Source organism: Nicotiana tabacum, chromosome 11, assembly GCF_000715075.1.
Source record: "Nicotiana tabacum cultivar K326 chromosome 11, ASM71507v2, whole genome shotgun sequence".
Lineage (NCBI taxonomy): Eukaryota > Viridiplantae > Streptophyta > Magnoliopsida > Solanales > Solanaceae > Nicotiana > Nicotiana tabacum.
Genome location: NC_134090.1, coordinates 79,025,038 through 79,040,780, shown reverse-complemented (window position 1 = coordinate 79,040,780; position 15,743 = coordinate 79,025,038).

Sequence of the window (15,743 nt, the reverse complement as noted above, 5' to 3'; positions counted from 1 at the left end):
CATCGGTAACTTGAATATCCTCAATAGGGCTGATACAAGAAGGATCACCTAAAAATTTGTGAAGCATGGAAACATGAAATACCGGATGGATTGCGTCTAATTCCGGTGGCAAGTCAAGTTTGTAGGCTACTCGCCCAATTATCTGAACAATCTGATATGGCCCGATATATCTAGGGCTGAGTTTTCCTTTCTTGCCAAATCTCGTTACACCTTTCATAGGCGACACTTTCAAGAATACCTAGTCTCTCACAACAAATTCCAAGTCTCAACGTCGGTTATCTGAATATGATTTCTGTCAACTTTGCACTGTACGCAACCTTTCCTGGATCAACTTTACCTCTTCTACAACTTGCTGTACCAATTTGGGTCCTAGAAACTTTGTCTCGCCAACATCAAACCAGCCAATAGGAGATTTGCATTTCCTCCCATATAGTGCCTCATAGGGTTCCATCTGAATACCGGCGTGATAACTGTTGTTGTAGGCAAACTCAATAAGCGGTAAATAATCTTCCCAACTTCCCTTGAAGTCTAAGACACAAGTTCGCAACATATCTTCGAGCGTCTGAATAGTGCGCTCGGCTTGTCCGTCGATCTGCAGATGAAATGTTGTACTAAGGTTAACAAGAGTGCCCAAACCTTCTTGAAAAGATCTCCGAAAATTAGCTGTAAATTGGGCACCTCTGTCAGATATAATAGAAAGCGGAACTCCAAGTATCCGAACTATTTCTTTGATATACAGTCTCACATAGTCTTCAGCTGAATAAGTGGTCCTAACTGGGAGAAAGTGAGTTGATTTCATCAGCCTATCCACAGTGACCCAAATAGAATCAAACTTCCGGCGAGAATTGGGCAATCCTGTAATGAAATCCATATTAATCGATTCCCATTATCAAGTTGGAATTTCAATATTTTGAAGTAGCCCTCCAGGTTTCTAGTGTTTAGGTTTAACCTGCTGGCAGTTGGGACACTGAGCCACAAATGTGGTTATATCTTTCTTCATGCCATTCCACTAGTATAGCTGATGAAGAACATGATACATTTTGGTTGAACCAGGATGAACTGAGTATCGAGACTGGTGCATCTCTATCATAATTTGCTTACGAAGCTCCCCAACATTAGGTACACACCATCGGCCCTTATATTTTAGAATTTCATCATCAGATTGCTCGAACAACCGCTTCTTCTGAAAAGGGATGCTCTCTTTAATCTTGACTAGCTCAGGATCCTCAAATTGATGCATTTCTACCTCAGCTACCAGTGATGACCCCGCAATATTTTGGACTACTACACCCTGGTCACCTGTATCATGTAGCCGCACACTCAGGTTAGCCAATCGATATATCTCCTTAGTAATTTCTAATTTCCCAGCTTCTACATGCTTCAAGCTGCCCATGGATTTGCGACTCAATGCATCAGCTACCACATTCGCTTTGCCCGGATGGTACAAAATATCCACACCATAGTCCTTCAGCAATTCAAGCCATCTCCTTTGTCTCAAGTATAACTCTTTCTGCTTAAATATATATTGTAAACTTTTGTGATCTGTATAGATATCTACATGAACACCATAAAGATAATGACGCCATATTTTCAAGACAAATATAACGGCTACTAACTCAATATCATGAGTCGGATAATCGTGTTCGTGCTTCCGCAACTGCCTCGAAGCATATGCAATAACTTTGCCATGCTGCATTAGAACACATCCCAATCCAACCCTATATGCATCATAATATACCACATAACCTTCAGATCCCTCATGAAATGCTAGAACAGGTGTTGATGTTAAGCGTTTCTTCAACTCATGAAAGCTCCTTTCACATGCATCAGACCATTAGAACTTAACGACTTTGTGTGTCAATTTTGTCATGGGAGCAGCAATAGAAGAGAAGTTCTCCACAAATCTCCGATAACAACCAGCTAAGCCCAAGAAACTACGAACTTCCGTAGGAGTTGTGGGTCTAGACCAATTTTGTACTGCTTCAATTTTTTGACCATCTACCTTAATACCTTCAGCGGAAACGATATGCCCAAGGAAAGCCACTGAATTCAACCAAAATTCACATTTAGAGAATTTAGCATATAATTTTCGATTTTTCAAAGTCTACAACACCACACGCAAATGATCCTCATGTTCTTCTTATGATCGAGAATATACCAGAATATCATCAATGAAAACAATTACAAATATATCTAGAAATGGCTTGAAACCCCGATTCATTAAATCCATGAAAGATGCTGGCGCATTAGTAAGACCGAAAGACATCACAAGGATTTCATAATGGCCATATCTAGTCCGAAAAGCCATTTTCGGAATATCTCTCTCCTTAACTCGCAACTGGTGATAGCCGGATCGAAGGTCAATCTTTGAGAAATACTTGGCAACTTCAACTGATCAAACAAATCATCAATTATGTGTAAGGGGTATTGTTCTTGATAGTCACTTTGTTGAGATGACGATAGTCAATACACATTCTTAACGAACTGTACTTCTTAAGAACAAACAACACTGGTGCACCCCAGGGAGAAGTACTGGGCTTGATAAAGCCCTTATTCAGAAGATTCTTCATCTGGGCTTTCAATTCCTTTAACTCAGCAGGAGCCATTCTGTATGGAGGAATAAATATTGGCTGAGTATCTGGAAGCACATCAATAGCAAAGTCGATTTCTCTTTCGGGAGGAAGACCAAGAAGTTCATCAGGAATACATCGGGAAATTCATTCACGACAGGAATGATTGAAGGGTTGGAGATTTCACCTCCATATCATGCACTCGTACCAAATGATAGATGTACCCCTTCAAAATCATCCTTCGAGCTTTAAGGTAGAAATAAACTTCCCCTTAGGCGCTGCAGCATCACCTTTCCATTCAATAATAGGCTCACTTGGAAAATTAAAACGAACAATCTTTGTCCAGCAATCTACATTGGCATAACAAGAAGCCAGCCAATGCATACCCATAATGATATCAAAATCAACCATTTCTAGCTCATGCAAATCAGGTAACATATGGCGGTCATGAATCTTCACGTCACAACTTCGATATACCCGTCTAACTAAAACAGACTCACCCATTGGCATAGATGCCTCAAATGATTTATGCAACAATTCAGGCTCTCTATCCCATTTACTAGAAACAAAGGGGGAGATATACGACAATGTAGAACCAGGATCTATCAAGGCATACATATCGATAGAAAAGATGGATAGTATACCTGTAACCACGTCCGGAGATGACTCTAAAACCTGACGACTCGATAAAGATATATGCGATTCTGCTGACCTCCTAAACCAGAAGCTCCAAATCTTCCCCTACCTCTGCCAGCTGATGTTTGCATACTCTGCCTAGGAGGACGTACCAAATAAGAAGAAGCCCCTGCAGATGTCGTCGGTTGAGCCATACCCCCTCTGCCTGTCATCGGACAATGTCTCATAATATGACCTGGCTGTCCACATGCATAACATGCATTAGAATCCTGGCGACATGGTCTAAAATGATTTCGGCCACATCGATCATATCTGGGAAACTGAGGCCTCATCTGACTGAACTCGTCTCTAAACTGTGGACCTAAGGTCCGTGAACTCTGACCTAGACCAGAATAAGTGGTCCGATCATGTCGCTATCCCTGAAACTGTGGTGGTGTACTGGCTACCGGATAAGATGGACGACTAGGAAACTATGTCCTAAATCCACCTCGAAACTCTCATGTGTTACCTGCAAACCGCGCCCTCTTCTGCTGGCCTTTATCATGCTCTCGATTGGCTCGTTGTTGCCTCTTGCGATCCTCTAGACCCTGTGCATATGCTTGAATATGGGCAATATCCATTCCTTGGTTTAGAGAAGCTGTAGTGCACTCATTTATCAAGTGTGCCTCAAAACCACTAACAAACTAGTGTACCCGATCACTCATATCAGCAACAATCGTAGGAGCATACCTAGCCAAAGAGTTGAACTGCATGATATATTCCCGAACGCTGATATTACCCTATTCTAAGTGTATGAACCTACCTCGTCGGGCTCTTCGAAGCTCAATTGGCAAATATTGCTGTAAAAATGCCTCAGAGAACTTCTTCCATGTCACTGGTGGCACATTAGGCCCCCGAGTCTGCTTCCAAGTCTTATACCATGTCACAACAATATCACGTAGTCTATAAGAAGTAAACTCCACTGACTCAATATTTGTGGCATGCATAATTTGTAAGGTCTGTCGCATAAGATCCAGAAAATCCTGTGGGTCAGCATTAGGATCAACCCCTATAAATACTGGAGGATCCAAGTTGATAAAGTCTTGAACCCTCGCACTCACGGACCTATCAGCAATACCGAGGGTTTGGTGTTGGGCCTAGGAGGCCACTATTCGAGTCAGCAATTGTACAACGCTCTGCATGTCTAGGTCCTGATCAGGAACAACTGGGAGAGGGACTGGAGGTACGTTAGCTCCTCTACGCCCTTCCGGGGGTGGTGGGGGTGCTGCCCCGGAAGCCTGAGAATTAGCCTCATTCTGTGGCTCATGTTGATCTACATTAGCAGGTGGCACCTGACTTGTGCCCTCTCCCACCTCCTCATCCAACCTCTGAATAAATTTCATAGCCACTACTTGTCGTCTTATAGTATTAGGCATCATTGAAAAGGTAAACAAAAAGAGAATTAGGAATGAACACTTATGATTAGTCTCTATTGCACGATCTAGATCAAGAAAAAAGTAGTAATCCTAAATTCCCAATAGCCTCATATTTATAAGTGTGGTGCACAACACACCATAAACAAGACTTTAGTAGACATGGCTTGCAGACTCCCTAGGACTGATCTGCTCTGATACCAAGTTTGTCACACCCCAATCTTAGGAGGTGTGGCTGGCACCTGATGCCCAAAGGCCCAAGCGAACCAACCATGAGATATGATCAGAAATATAATAACCTGCAGGCAGAAGAGCCCAAAACGACACACACACACACACACACACACACACACATATATATAACAACAACAGTATAACAACTATCCAGAAGGCTGATAGGGCCATACAAAAAAAAATACATGCAATGACTGCTAGTCTACAAGCCTCTAAGAGTGTAAGAAAATCTCAACAGGCCGGGACAAGGCCCCCGACATGCCCAAAACTATACATATACATCTGTAACAGTACCTATGGACTCAAAGTCAGCAACTCCGAAGAAGTAGAGTGCAAAACCCAATGCTGATCCTGGGGGTCCTACTGAGGAGGCACGCCGCTCTGTCTATCTGAACCTGCAGGCATGAACACAGCGCATAAAAAAGCGTCAGTATGAAATATGTACTGAATATGTAGGGAGACAAGTGTAACATGAAAAATATAATTAACAAGAGAAGAGATATAGAGACAATTTGAATTCTGAAACTAGCCTCGATAGGAAACTAAAATTCTGAAGCTCGGTAATCCCAACTGATCAATGGTTACACAATAGGTGTCATACCCGGCCGTCAATAGTGTGGCTCGGTAATGAAAGTAAATACATACATATATTAAATCATGAATTATATAAGTGCAATGCAAATTAACCTTAAAACACGTATTCTAAGAAGAGTCGAAGTGACCTATCATCATTATTCTGCGACTATCATGGTTGTCGGTAAAATATTTAATTTTCAACTACGAGCCAACAAGTACTAAGAACATGAGAGTTATGTATTATGAGTACCTTTGAAGTAAGTGTTACTTATTCATGATTTATATGAAAGTCGAAAGGAGAGCGATTAAAAAGGCTCTAGTTCTTTTTAAATAAGGAACAAGGAAAACCGAGAATTCATTGATATTCTCTGAAGTAAGCAAACTATGAGAAAGGATCAGGTCTAAGCATCTTTATAAGTTGAAGGTGAAATAACTTGAATCCGACGAAACAATTTGATAAACATTTATTCGAATTCTAGTCATGCCGAAAAGGTTAGCGAAAGCCCTACATACCTTGTCGATGGAGTTATATACGGTTTCCGAAACCTCAAAAGCCTTAGGAATGATTTCCTACATAATACAAACCATTCAATATCAAATTCAATCTCATATCTTATATAATTCTTCATTTAGACATTTACGCGAACAACTTGCGGCCATGAATTTGTAGACTCTTTTGTAGATTAATTTCCCTCCCAACACACCACCAAATTTTTACTTTACTACATATCCTTATCAACGCAATTCCATCCATGTCTTCACAGATCCAAACATCACAATAAAACCATATAGAACAGCCCCAACAATCAAGTCATATTAAGAGAGGTTTCTTAAAAAAATCAAGAACATTTCTATAGAGGTTTCAACTATTTCTTAAGAATTCTTATTGTAAAAGTTTACAAAGATCAAAGAGGAAGTTAAATCATACCTTGTGTGACCATAATTACTTTAAATTCGAGATTACATCAAGGCGGAGTCTTCCTATGAAAAGTAAAACACCGAAGAATTCACGATTCCGATGCTACCATGCTGTTCTCTATCTTGAGGATGACTAAATTGTTGTTATGATTGGCTAGATGGATGGGAGGAGTTTGAGAGGAAATCCCTAGGTTTTAGGTTTTGTTTTGGAGAGGATAAAATGCAGGGTTCTGTTTAATTGACATAAATAAAATAAATTTTAACTAAAACCGACTAAGCACACTATTCCCGTAACAGTGTGCACCCCTGTACGAAAATATTATTATTTCTTTGGGCCGCGGTTCTTTTCCAATGATTTTATTTGAATCGGGTATAGTTATTTTTCAGTTTTGATTAGTAGTAGGAAACTTTGTGCTATGATTTGATTTGAAAGCAATATATCTTAACTTTATTATGCCTTGCGAATAGTGATTGCTTTAATTGTAACGCTTAGGCTCAGTTTTTAACTCTTGTATAAGTACCTTAAATTGTATGATTTTAACTTTGTTTACCTGCTTTGACTAGAGTGTCTTGATAATCCAATCCTGAGTGAGTTATGTGCCATGTGTGTGTGAGTTTTATGTTATTCTGTGCATTGCATTTGATGTCTAGAACTTGCCCCGTATGTTTACAAACCGAAATAGTAGTTTTACTCAGTCGTGGAAGTGATATAGGTATTTCTTTATTGAGACAATAATATATGCGATTACCCACCTAATTGTTATGTATCTTAGTTAACCCCTTTGATCCCTTAATCCTGTTTCTTCAGCAACCACATTACAGGCCTTATCTATTTATTTGAATTGCGTATCTATTTGAACCTTGTACCTCTCATGAGCACTTGAAATTGTTATCAACTTTATAAAAGTTGAAGTATGGGGTGGTTGGTTTGGCTTTTGAGTGGAACTAATGAAATAAGGAGAGAAGTGCACTGTTTTAGAAAAGTAAGAGCCACTTGAATTGAATAAGAAAAGAAAAAAGAAAAAAATAGTTGTATTGTTGTGCAAAATATTCTTTGATAGTGGTGACTCTTGATGTATTTGTGCTTAAAAAAGTAGGGAGTTAATGTATATTGATGTGAAGGTGGAGTTATGGTTTGACATAACTATGGGGTGTTGAAAGGTAAAATGTATGTATTAAAGTGCTTAGAGAGGTGTAGTCACTCTTATATCTAAATGTATCCTACCTATCCCGCATCCTACATTACAACCAAGTAAAGTCCTACTTGATCCATGACTGAATGAGCTCAATTAGTAGAGTAGTACACTGCGGGCAAGCCTATGGTTCATCTTTTGTGGCATATGAATGTTGTTTCTTTGAGTGAGCGAATTCTTTCTATCTTGAATTCCTAATTGTTCTTAAATTAGATTGTGTATGGAACTACTCTCTACTGTTGTGCGAGGGAACTTGATTCATGAAGGAAAGGTAATGTCGTTGACCTCTATGTTAGGGTAAGTGAGCGAGTTGTGAATAATGCGTGGTACTTTTGAGTCAAATCTTGAGGTGAGGATGTTACACTATTGTGCTTAGTTTGTTTTAAATATTTTTGGAGTGATGAGTTAGGAGAGTTGTTTAACAAGGTCGTTTCTATATAAAGTGTAGTATGATTGCTCGAGAACGAGCAATGGTTTAAGTGTGGGGTGTTGATGGTGGGCTATAATTACGTGTTTTAGTCGCTTATTACACTCTAATTTACTGCACTTCAATTGAGTTTGAGCTTTAATCGCTAGTGTTTTGCACCAATTGTGTGTTTTATGCCTTGTAGGAGTGATTCTGGGTGATGTAGATGTTATGGAACGAATTTGAGTGATTTGAAGCTTTGAAGTCTGAGTAAACGCCCAAAGGATTAAGCGGGGATCGTGTTCGGGGGTCAAGGACCAAGCCTGGATATCAAAAAGCAAACGAAAAAAGATTCACTCTGAAAAACCTCCACAGCCACGCAGCGCGTGGGGCTGCCCAAATTGTTGCTGCCTTGAAATTACATGCACTTTGATAAGTCCCACTACCACCCCGCATGACGCGTCGCCCCATGCAGCACGCCTGTACATTTTTACAGAGTTACAATCCTATTTCGGCTAGGAGAAGGTGTTTTCGTCTGGGCCCGACCCTACTTAGTATAAATATATGTAAAAACATTATGTTTGAGACTTTGACACATCTTAGACCTAAGGAAGCCAAGGAGGAGGTGGAGAAGAAAAAGCACAAGTATTTCATCATTCAATCCTTACTCAAGACAAGAGTTTGGATCGTTTTATGTTTTCTTTAACTTAAACATGTTTATGATGAATTACTCCATATCCATGGAGTAGATCTCTTTAGGATTTGATGGATTTGGTGTATTGATACTTGTTTGTGGATTATAACTCTAGTTTTTATGTATTGAATCATTTTGGATATTTTAATCGTTGCATCTATATTCACTTGTTCATATAATCAAGAGAGGCATTGTCACGCCCTGAATCTGATGAGGCGTGGTCGGCACCCGGTGCCGTACTCGGCCGAGCATACCACTTTGTAACTGTAAACTCTGGAGGGGTAACCATCAACTTAGGCCGATGAGGCCATATTCTGAATTGTCTGAAAATAACATCTCTCTCATATGTGGAGTAAACATACCCAAAAGCTCATATATATATATATAGAGAGAGGTTAACGAGGCCTCCATAAACATCTACTGATATACAAACTATACATGACTCATCTACAAGCCTCTAGAGATAACTGAACTGTAACATGGTCGGGACAGGGCCTCGACCTACCCATCAAATCTGTATATATAAAATGGACTCCAAGGTCTAGACCTGGTAACTCCGAGGAAGTGGAGCTTACCAACCAAACTGATGTTTGACTCTGTCTACTGGGAGGGTCTGTCTAACTATCAATGAGGACCTGCATGCATGAAATGTAGTGTCCCACAGCAAAAGGAACATTAGTACGAAATAATGTACCGAGAATGTAAGGCAAGAGAATAACTAAAAACTGAAACTGAACTGATAATATTAACTTAATGTAACTGAGAGTCAAAGATAATCTAAAGATATGCTTAACTGCTAATACTGACTCAAATCTCTCAATAAAGTAAGTAAAATAGTTGTCCGACCCTATAAGCCTCAGTATATATATAACTACTCTGTCGTAGTAGGCTCGCTCATAGGCGCTCGGCCATACTAGGCTCTATATCTCGGCCATGTTGGGCTCCCTCATAGGCGCTCGACCACAGTAGGCTTGACATATAACTTACCATCTGATCAGAGGTTGCCTAATAAGGGTCTGCCCACTAATTATAGTTTGATGGTGGTGAAAAATATTGTAGTACTGCCCAATAGGGTCCTGCCCATTGATTATAGCTCAATGATGGTGAAAATACTGTAATACTATATATATATTTATATAGGCTCTCTACTCTCTTAGCTGACATAAGACAAAACTAAACTGAATATGAAGTTCTGATAAGGGAGAATACTGTAACTTATGAGACTAGGATAGTGTATATAAATTCGGGAGTACGAACTTCTCTTTATGTCTTGTTGTCAAACACATGTAGTTACTGGATCATGCCAAATGAAAGAAAGGTTTATCCTTAACATATCTTATCACAATCTTTCCAATCACCAAGTTGAACTCGCCTATTCGCACCTTAATCTACAACAACGATAATAATACTATCATTATGTTATGAAAGGTACAACTATCACACAACGAGCGACAAGCTTATTTTGTATTAAAACGGGCAGCATCTCCCCTATAATCCTTACTTCCTCCAAATTCCAGATAACACCAACAATACAAGAAAACAACAATAACAACATATATACATTATTTTCCAGCCTTATATGCACCATCAAATACTACAAACCTGTCCAATACACCCAAATCTTTTCATACACAAAGTGTCAAACGATCCGGAAATGTTATGCCGAACGACCAGCCCACCACCCTATAGTTATATGGTGTTTATCCACACCCTTCCTCCTCCAAAACTCCACAAAATAGTAGTAAAACACGCAACCCAACAACAACACAAAACAGTCCACAAAACAGTTCGCTACAAGTGAATAGCTCGAACTCACAACTTCCGATCACCGTCCTGTAAGTTCTTACAAGTATAGAACGACTTACCATGTTTTTATAGCAAAAAAAAATGGATGAAAGAGATCAATAAACTCACCTTATTTGTTGGATAACTCAGCTCCTATCTTGGTTCTTGAAACTCTAGGTTTTATCTCCAATTAGAACTTGAAAGGGAGAGAAAATCAATAAGGGTTTGTGGGTAATTTTTGGGAGGAAGTTTGCAGGGGTTTAGGTCTTGTTAGATGTGATATATAATGAGGTTTATATTGCAGGAGATAATCCTTTAAATGAGCTCTTTGTCTGACCCGAAAGTTGCCTCTTTTTGGGATCTCATTTAACCAAGTAGGTGACACACCTACTTGTCACCTAGCAACCTGTGTAGTCTCGCAAAAATGAATATATCTCTCTACTCCAATGTTGTATTGATAAAAGGTTTAATGAGTTAGAAAATAGACTCATAGAGATTCAATTTTATGCATGGAACACCCCATAACACTAAGTATATTGGGAGAAAAACGCAGTTACATTTTACCTAAGTTTCAACACATTTATGAATGTAACTTGTGATGACCTTTTCCAACTTTTGTTCCATAACTCACTTAACTTCAAATCATAACACACGTCTATCATACGACTAAAATAACTCATAACATAATCTCCTTATAATTTTAAACACCCTATTCTCACCCCAAAAGTACATATTACAACATTCCCAAATTGTCGACTTTCGACAGAACTTATTTTCTTCAATTCATTTAGCCTCGAAGCCTTCAAACCCTCTTGATACTTGGTATTCATGATATTGAATATTTCTAACCTCCATTGTAACATGATTAACTTACTTTATGTACTTTCAAAGTTTATCTCATTTCTTATCTTACATCAACTGACTTACGAATACTCTCACGTACGAAAACATGAGGTGCAACATCATTCCTCCATTTGGAACATTCATCCTCGAATGTTGATTGATGCGCCTATTAGTCTGATAACCTCTATCTCTTACGAATATTTTAATACTGTCCTTTCAATCTAGGCAACTGTTTTGTGTATAAATTCGAAGGCTAGGGCATTCCCCCCCCCTTTAGGTCTCTTTCTCACACCATGACTTGTTGTCGGAATTATTCAAATCTTGTAACTGTTGCGACCTTCTATCATGCAGCATGTATGTGTGCCTATGCGACTCTTATCTCCTGCTTCCTCCAACTTTTAGCCAATCTCTAGGCCTCACTTTGTGAATATATACAGAACTATGGTAGGTTGTCCCTCTAGGCATCTATAGGTGTACTGAAGTCCTTCGCTTGGTACTTTGTCGAACTTACGACTATTGCTATATCTTGTTTCATAGCCTTGTATATCTATCATTATGGCTCTACTACATCTAGGTAGGTTATACTATACCATAACAGTTACTTCGGTTTATTATTACCGAGGTTTGCTACCCAACTCTAGGTTACTCTCTCGCTGCTTATCCTATATGTATAAATCAAAGTCGTTTAGTGCTTCCTCATTACTATTCATCTTAAGAATAACAAACAAATCTCATCTCGTACTTTGGAATTTGTGCCCAACTATTGCTGATTCACCTTAATGTTGATTTATAATCTATCATTGATCACTTGAAACCTCTTTTGTAATACATGTCATTAGGGCTCACGTTGCATCGAGGAACATCTGAAGTTATTTACCTGATCCACCTAGGGACGATACAATACTTCATTAATCGTATTTCATAGCATCCCAATGTGATTCTACTTATGGGGGTATTTTAATCTTGTACAAGTCATGAAATCCCTTTTCTTTGAAATATTACCCAATCAAAGGTCTAAACGTCATTCACGTTATCACAATTTTACGCTCATTCTACTACCAGGGCAACATTCCATCTTTTCTAAATGCCCCTAGTCTTAAACTCTTTTGAGTTCATTCAGGCTTTACTGAGCTTTTTATAACTTACGAAAACCATCAACTCTCTTGTTGTGAAGGGTTTAATCCCGAGGATTTACCTATTCTCGTCACCTTTTTAATCACCTCTTCTTATCCTTACTCATGTCAACCTAAAACATTGTTTCTCTACCATACATTAGCTTGCAACCTACACATATCTATTTATAGTACTCACATCCTTCCTTTAACTTTTTAACGCCATACATTTCCTTATGTTATTCTAGAACCTCAAGGGAAACATCACGCCATATCTAGCTCTTCTATACTCTCTTATCTAGGCCTCTCGGTACCTGAAAACCATTGGATGGAAGATATGCTACTGACGACATCTGTATACTGAATCACGGAGCATGTAGCCCTCTATCTGAAGTCTTTACTATTCACAACCTTCGGTAGTTGAATATTCCGTACCTCCTTTACCTTTACTTTCCTTACCTTTAAATCTCGCATCGTATCTTCTGTGGCTTTCATAACCTCCCTTCCACATTGGTGGAATTCACATCCACCACTTGAAGCTCTACTATAATACTTGCACCTCTGGTGCATACACAATCTGGTGGGAGCTTTCATATTGACTTCTTATGAGGCTGGTACACTTCTACCTGGCTTTATCATAAAGCCGTTATAGAATATGGCTATTGTACTATCTCTCTTGTACCTCTAATTTTAATAGTGATTCTACAATGTTCTGAATCACGATTTCGATACTCATTGTGGTGTAATAATCAGACTCATAATTTACTTAGCTAATGTAACTCTTTAGTTTCCTCTTCTATCTCAGCCTTTGAGTAGGCTTAAGCTATCTTCCGATCTGCGGCTCAAGGTATTAGTTATTACTTTATCCCCTCGTGGACGTTATGGAACATCCATTACGTAACCTTCTAGCAAATCAAGCTTTTATATGTGATGTGGACTCAATCCTTTCTTTTAACTTATACTGGAGTCTCCTGTAGCTGTATCATTGTCAACATATATATTGCATGGATAACACTCCAAAATCATAAGTGTGTTCATAATGTAACTATCTCTGGGTTATTGATCAAATAATTCCTTTCATGCTTTCTCATCTTTCGTTAAATTACTTTTCTTGGTCCTTCTGCCACTTGTTGCATGAATACTTGGCTTATCTTAGTGCCTACATATATTGGAACTTTGTGCAACTCATATGATCTCGAATATTACTTTTGATTTTTACTTCTCGTTCCTTAGTCACGATAGGTGCCACTTTCTTATGGCGTGCATACAATATTGTAATGAGACTGTTGTTACAAGATCATTTCTTCTTTAGGTCACTATGCTTATGTTGAAGCCTTCTTCCTTTTTTTCTCAGCTAGTCTTTCGTTGTAGTGCTTAGGGAAGACCCTCTGACTTTTGTAAAGCTGCGAGCTTATTACATTGTATACCTTATAGAATTTTTAATGTTCTTACTCGCCTATTATTATCCTTACTTACTTACCTCCACACCCTTGTGCTTGCAGGGTTGCTTCTGAATTGAAATTTTAGTTGTCTCCCTAGTGTCACTCTCTTCTATTTCCGTAACACTTATATTGTACCTTTTACTACCCTAACTCCTATCTGAATATTTCTCAAGGATTACGATGTCGTATCTGAGAGATTGAATTTCCTGTGTTGGGTTTCACTACATTTATCTTTCATGATCTACTGATTTATCTGAGACCTCTTGTCTAGCCATAACCAAGCTCTTTCTAAATCAACTACTATGTACTCACCAGTCCATGCTTATATCTATATTCCATGTACTCTCTCTCAATTTATGTCCTTTGTCTTTACTTACCACTTGCACTAACTCGTTAAGTATCAAGTGTTCATTCGTACTTATTTATCAATAACATCCTGGGAGGGAACCCTTACTGCATCTCCCCGCCATTATTCTTGCATAATGTTCTGGAGTCATAACATATCTGTAGGATCTAATAAATGCAATCTCATCCCTTTCGCCTTTTTACCGCATTCTTCCTTTAGTATTCCATAGTTACCTCTTCATTGTTGCCATTTTTTCACATCTTCATTGACTCCTACTCGCCTTGTGGTAATCTTTCTGTACCAAGGATAACTGAATTCCTTACGCACAAGGGTTACACCTAGTGTAACTGGCACACTTGGTCCCTTAAGCTTAACTTTGCTCACAATGCTCGCTTTAGGGAAGAGTCTTCCTGAATGACCTTTAAAGGTTATTATTTTGTTGTCCATTCTATTATTGCCAGAATGCAATCTCTAAAATTATCACAATGTCAACTATTATCAAATCCTCCGGTCCCTAACTCATGTTCAGTTTTATCTTGTTTACTAGTCCATAATAATTTCTATTACCAAGAGGGTCTAACTTAGCCTTCTAGTAACCATGTTGGAGTCACCAACTCATTTCTCAAAATAAGGATACAACTTTGTGGCATATACTCTTTTATTGTCTCAAGACCTGTCACCTCTTGTCTTTTCCTTCATTTGACTATAGACTCTGTCATCTTGTCATATTATGATTTACCGTTATCACTCATTTATCATACCTTACTCATAATGCTTCATTTACTCTCTTCTTATTCTCCTGCTAATATTTCTTTCTATCACATTATTCTGAAAACCTCAACAAAACATTGTTTCACTTTTAGATCCCCTGGCTCAATCCACCATTTTGGGTTACTCTAACCCAAGTTGGATCCTAATATTCCATCCTCCTCTTAAACTATATATGTTAGCTCCCATAGGGCATAACTGAGATGGGTGTGGCCAATTGTGCATACCTCTATTACTGTTGAAAGTAAACTTAGAGTACTCGTATTTCTCTGCAAGAATTGTAAATATTGATAATCTCCACAAACTGGGTACCTCGTACCCTCCTTCACCTTGATTCAATTACATGTTGAAAATTAAACCCTTACCTTATGATACTCCCATGGACTGCTATTCACGGGGTGTATTTGATTTTCCCATCTTAGGGTCTTAAGCTGGAAATTTGCACATCTGGTATGTACGATCTGATAGGGCATCAAACAGGGCCACATCATCAAGAACTCTCTTCTATTAGTGCCCTTACTTGTTTCTATATTAGCCCTCTAGCTAGCTGTAATTTTTTTTTCAAATTAAAAACATCTCTATATGATTAGCAAACAAAACTCTTGGCTCGAACTCTTATAACTTAGCTCTATAGCATGATTTGGATTTGAAAGAAGGGTAACACACTCCTAAATGCCTTGTAGCTTCCTATTTATATAATGTGGTGCACAATACATTTTATAAAGAAGGCTTTACTAGACACGACTTGTAGACTCCCTAGGATAGAATTGCTCTGATACCAAGTTTGTCATGCCCTGAATCTGACGAG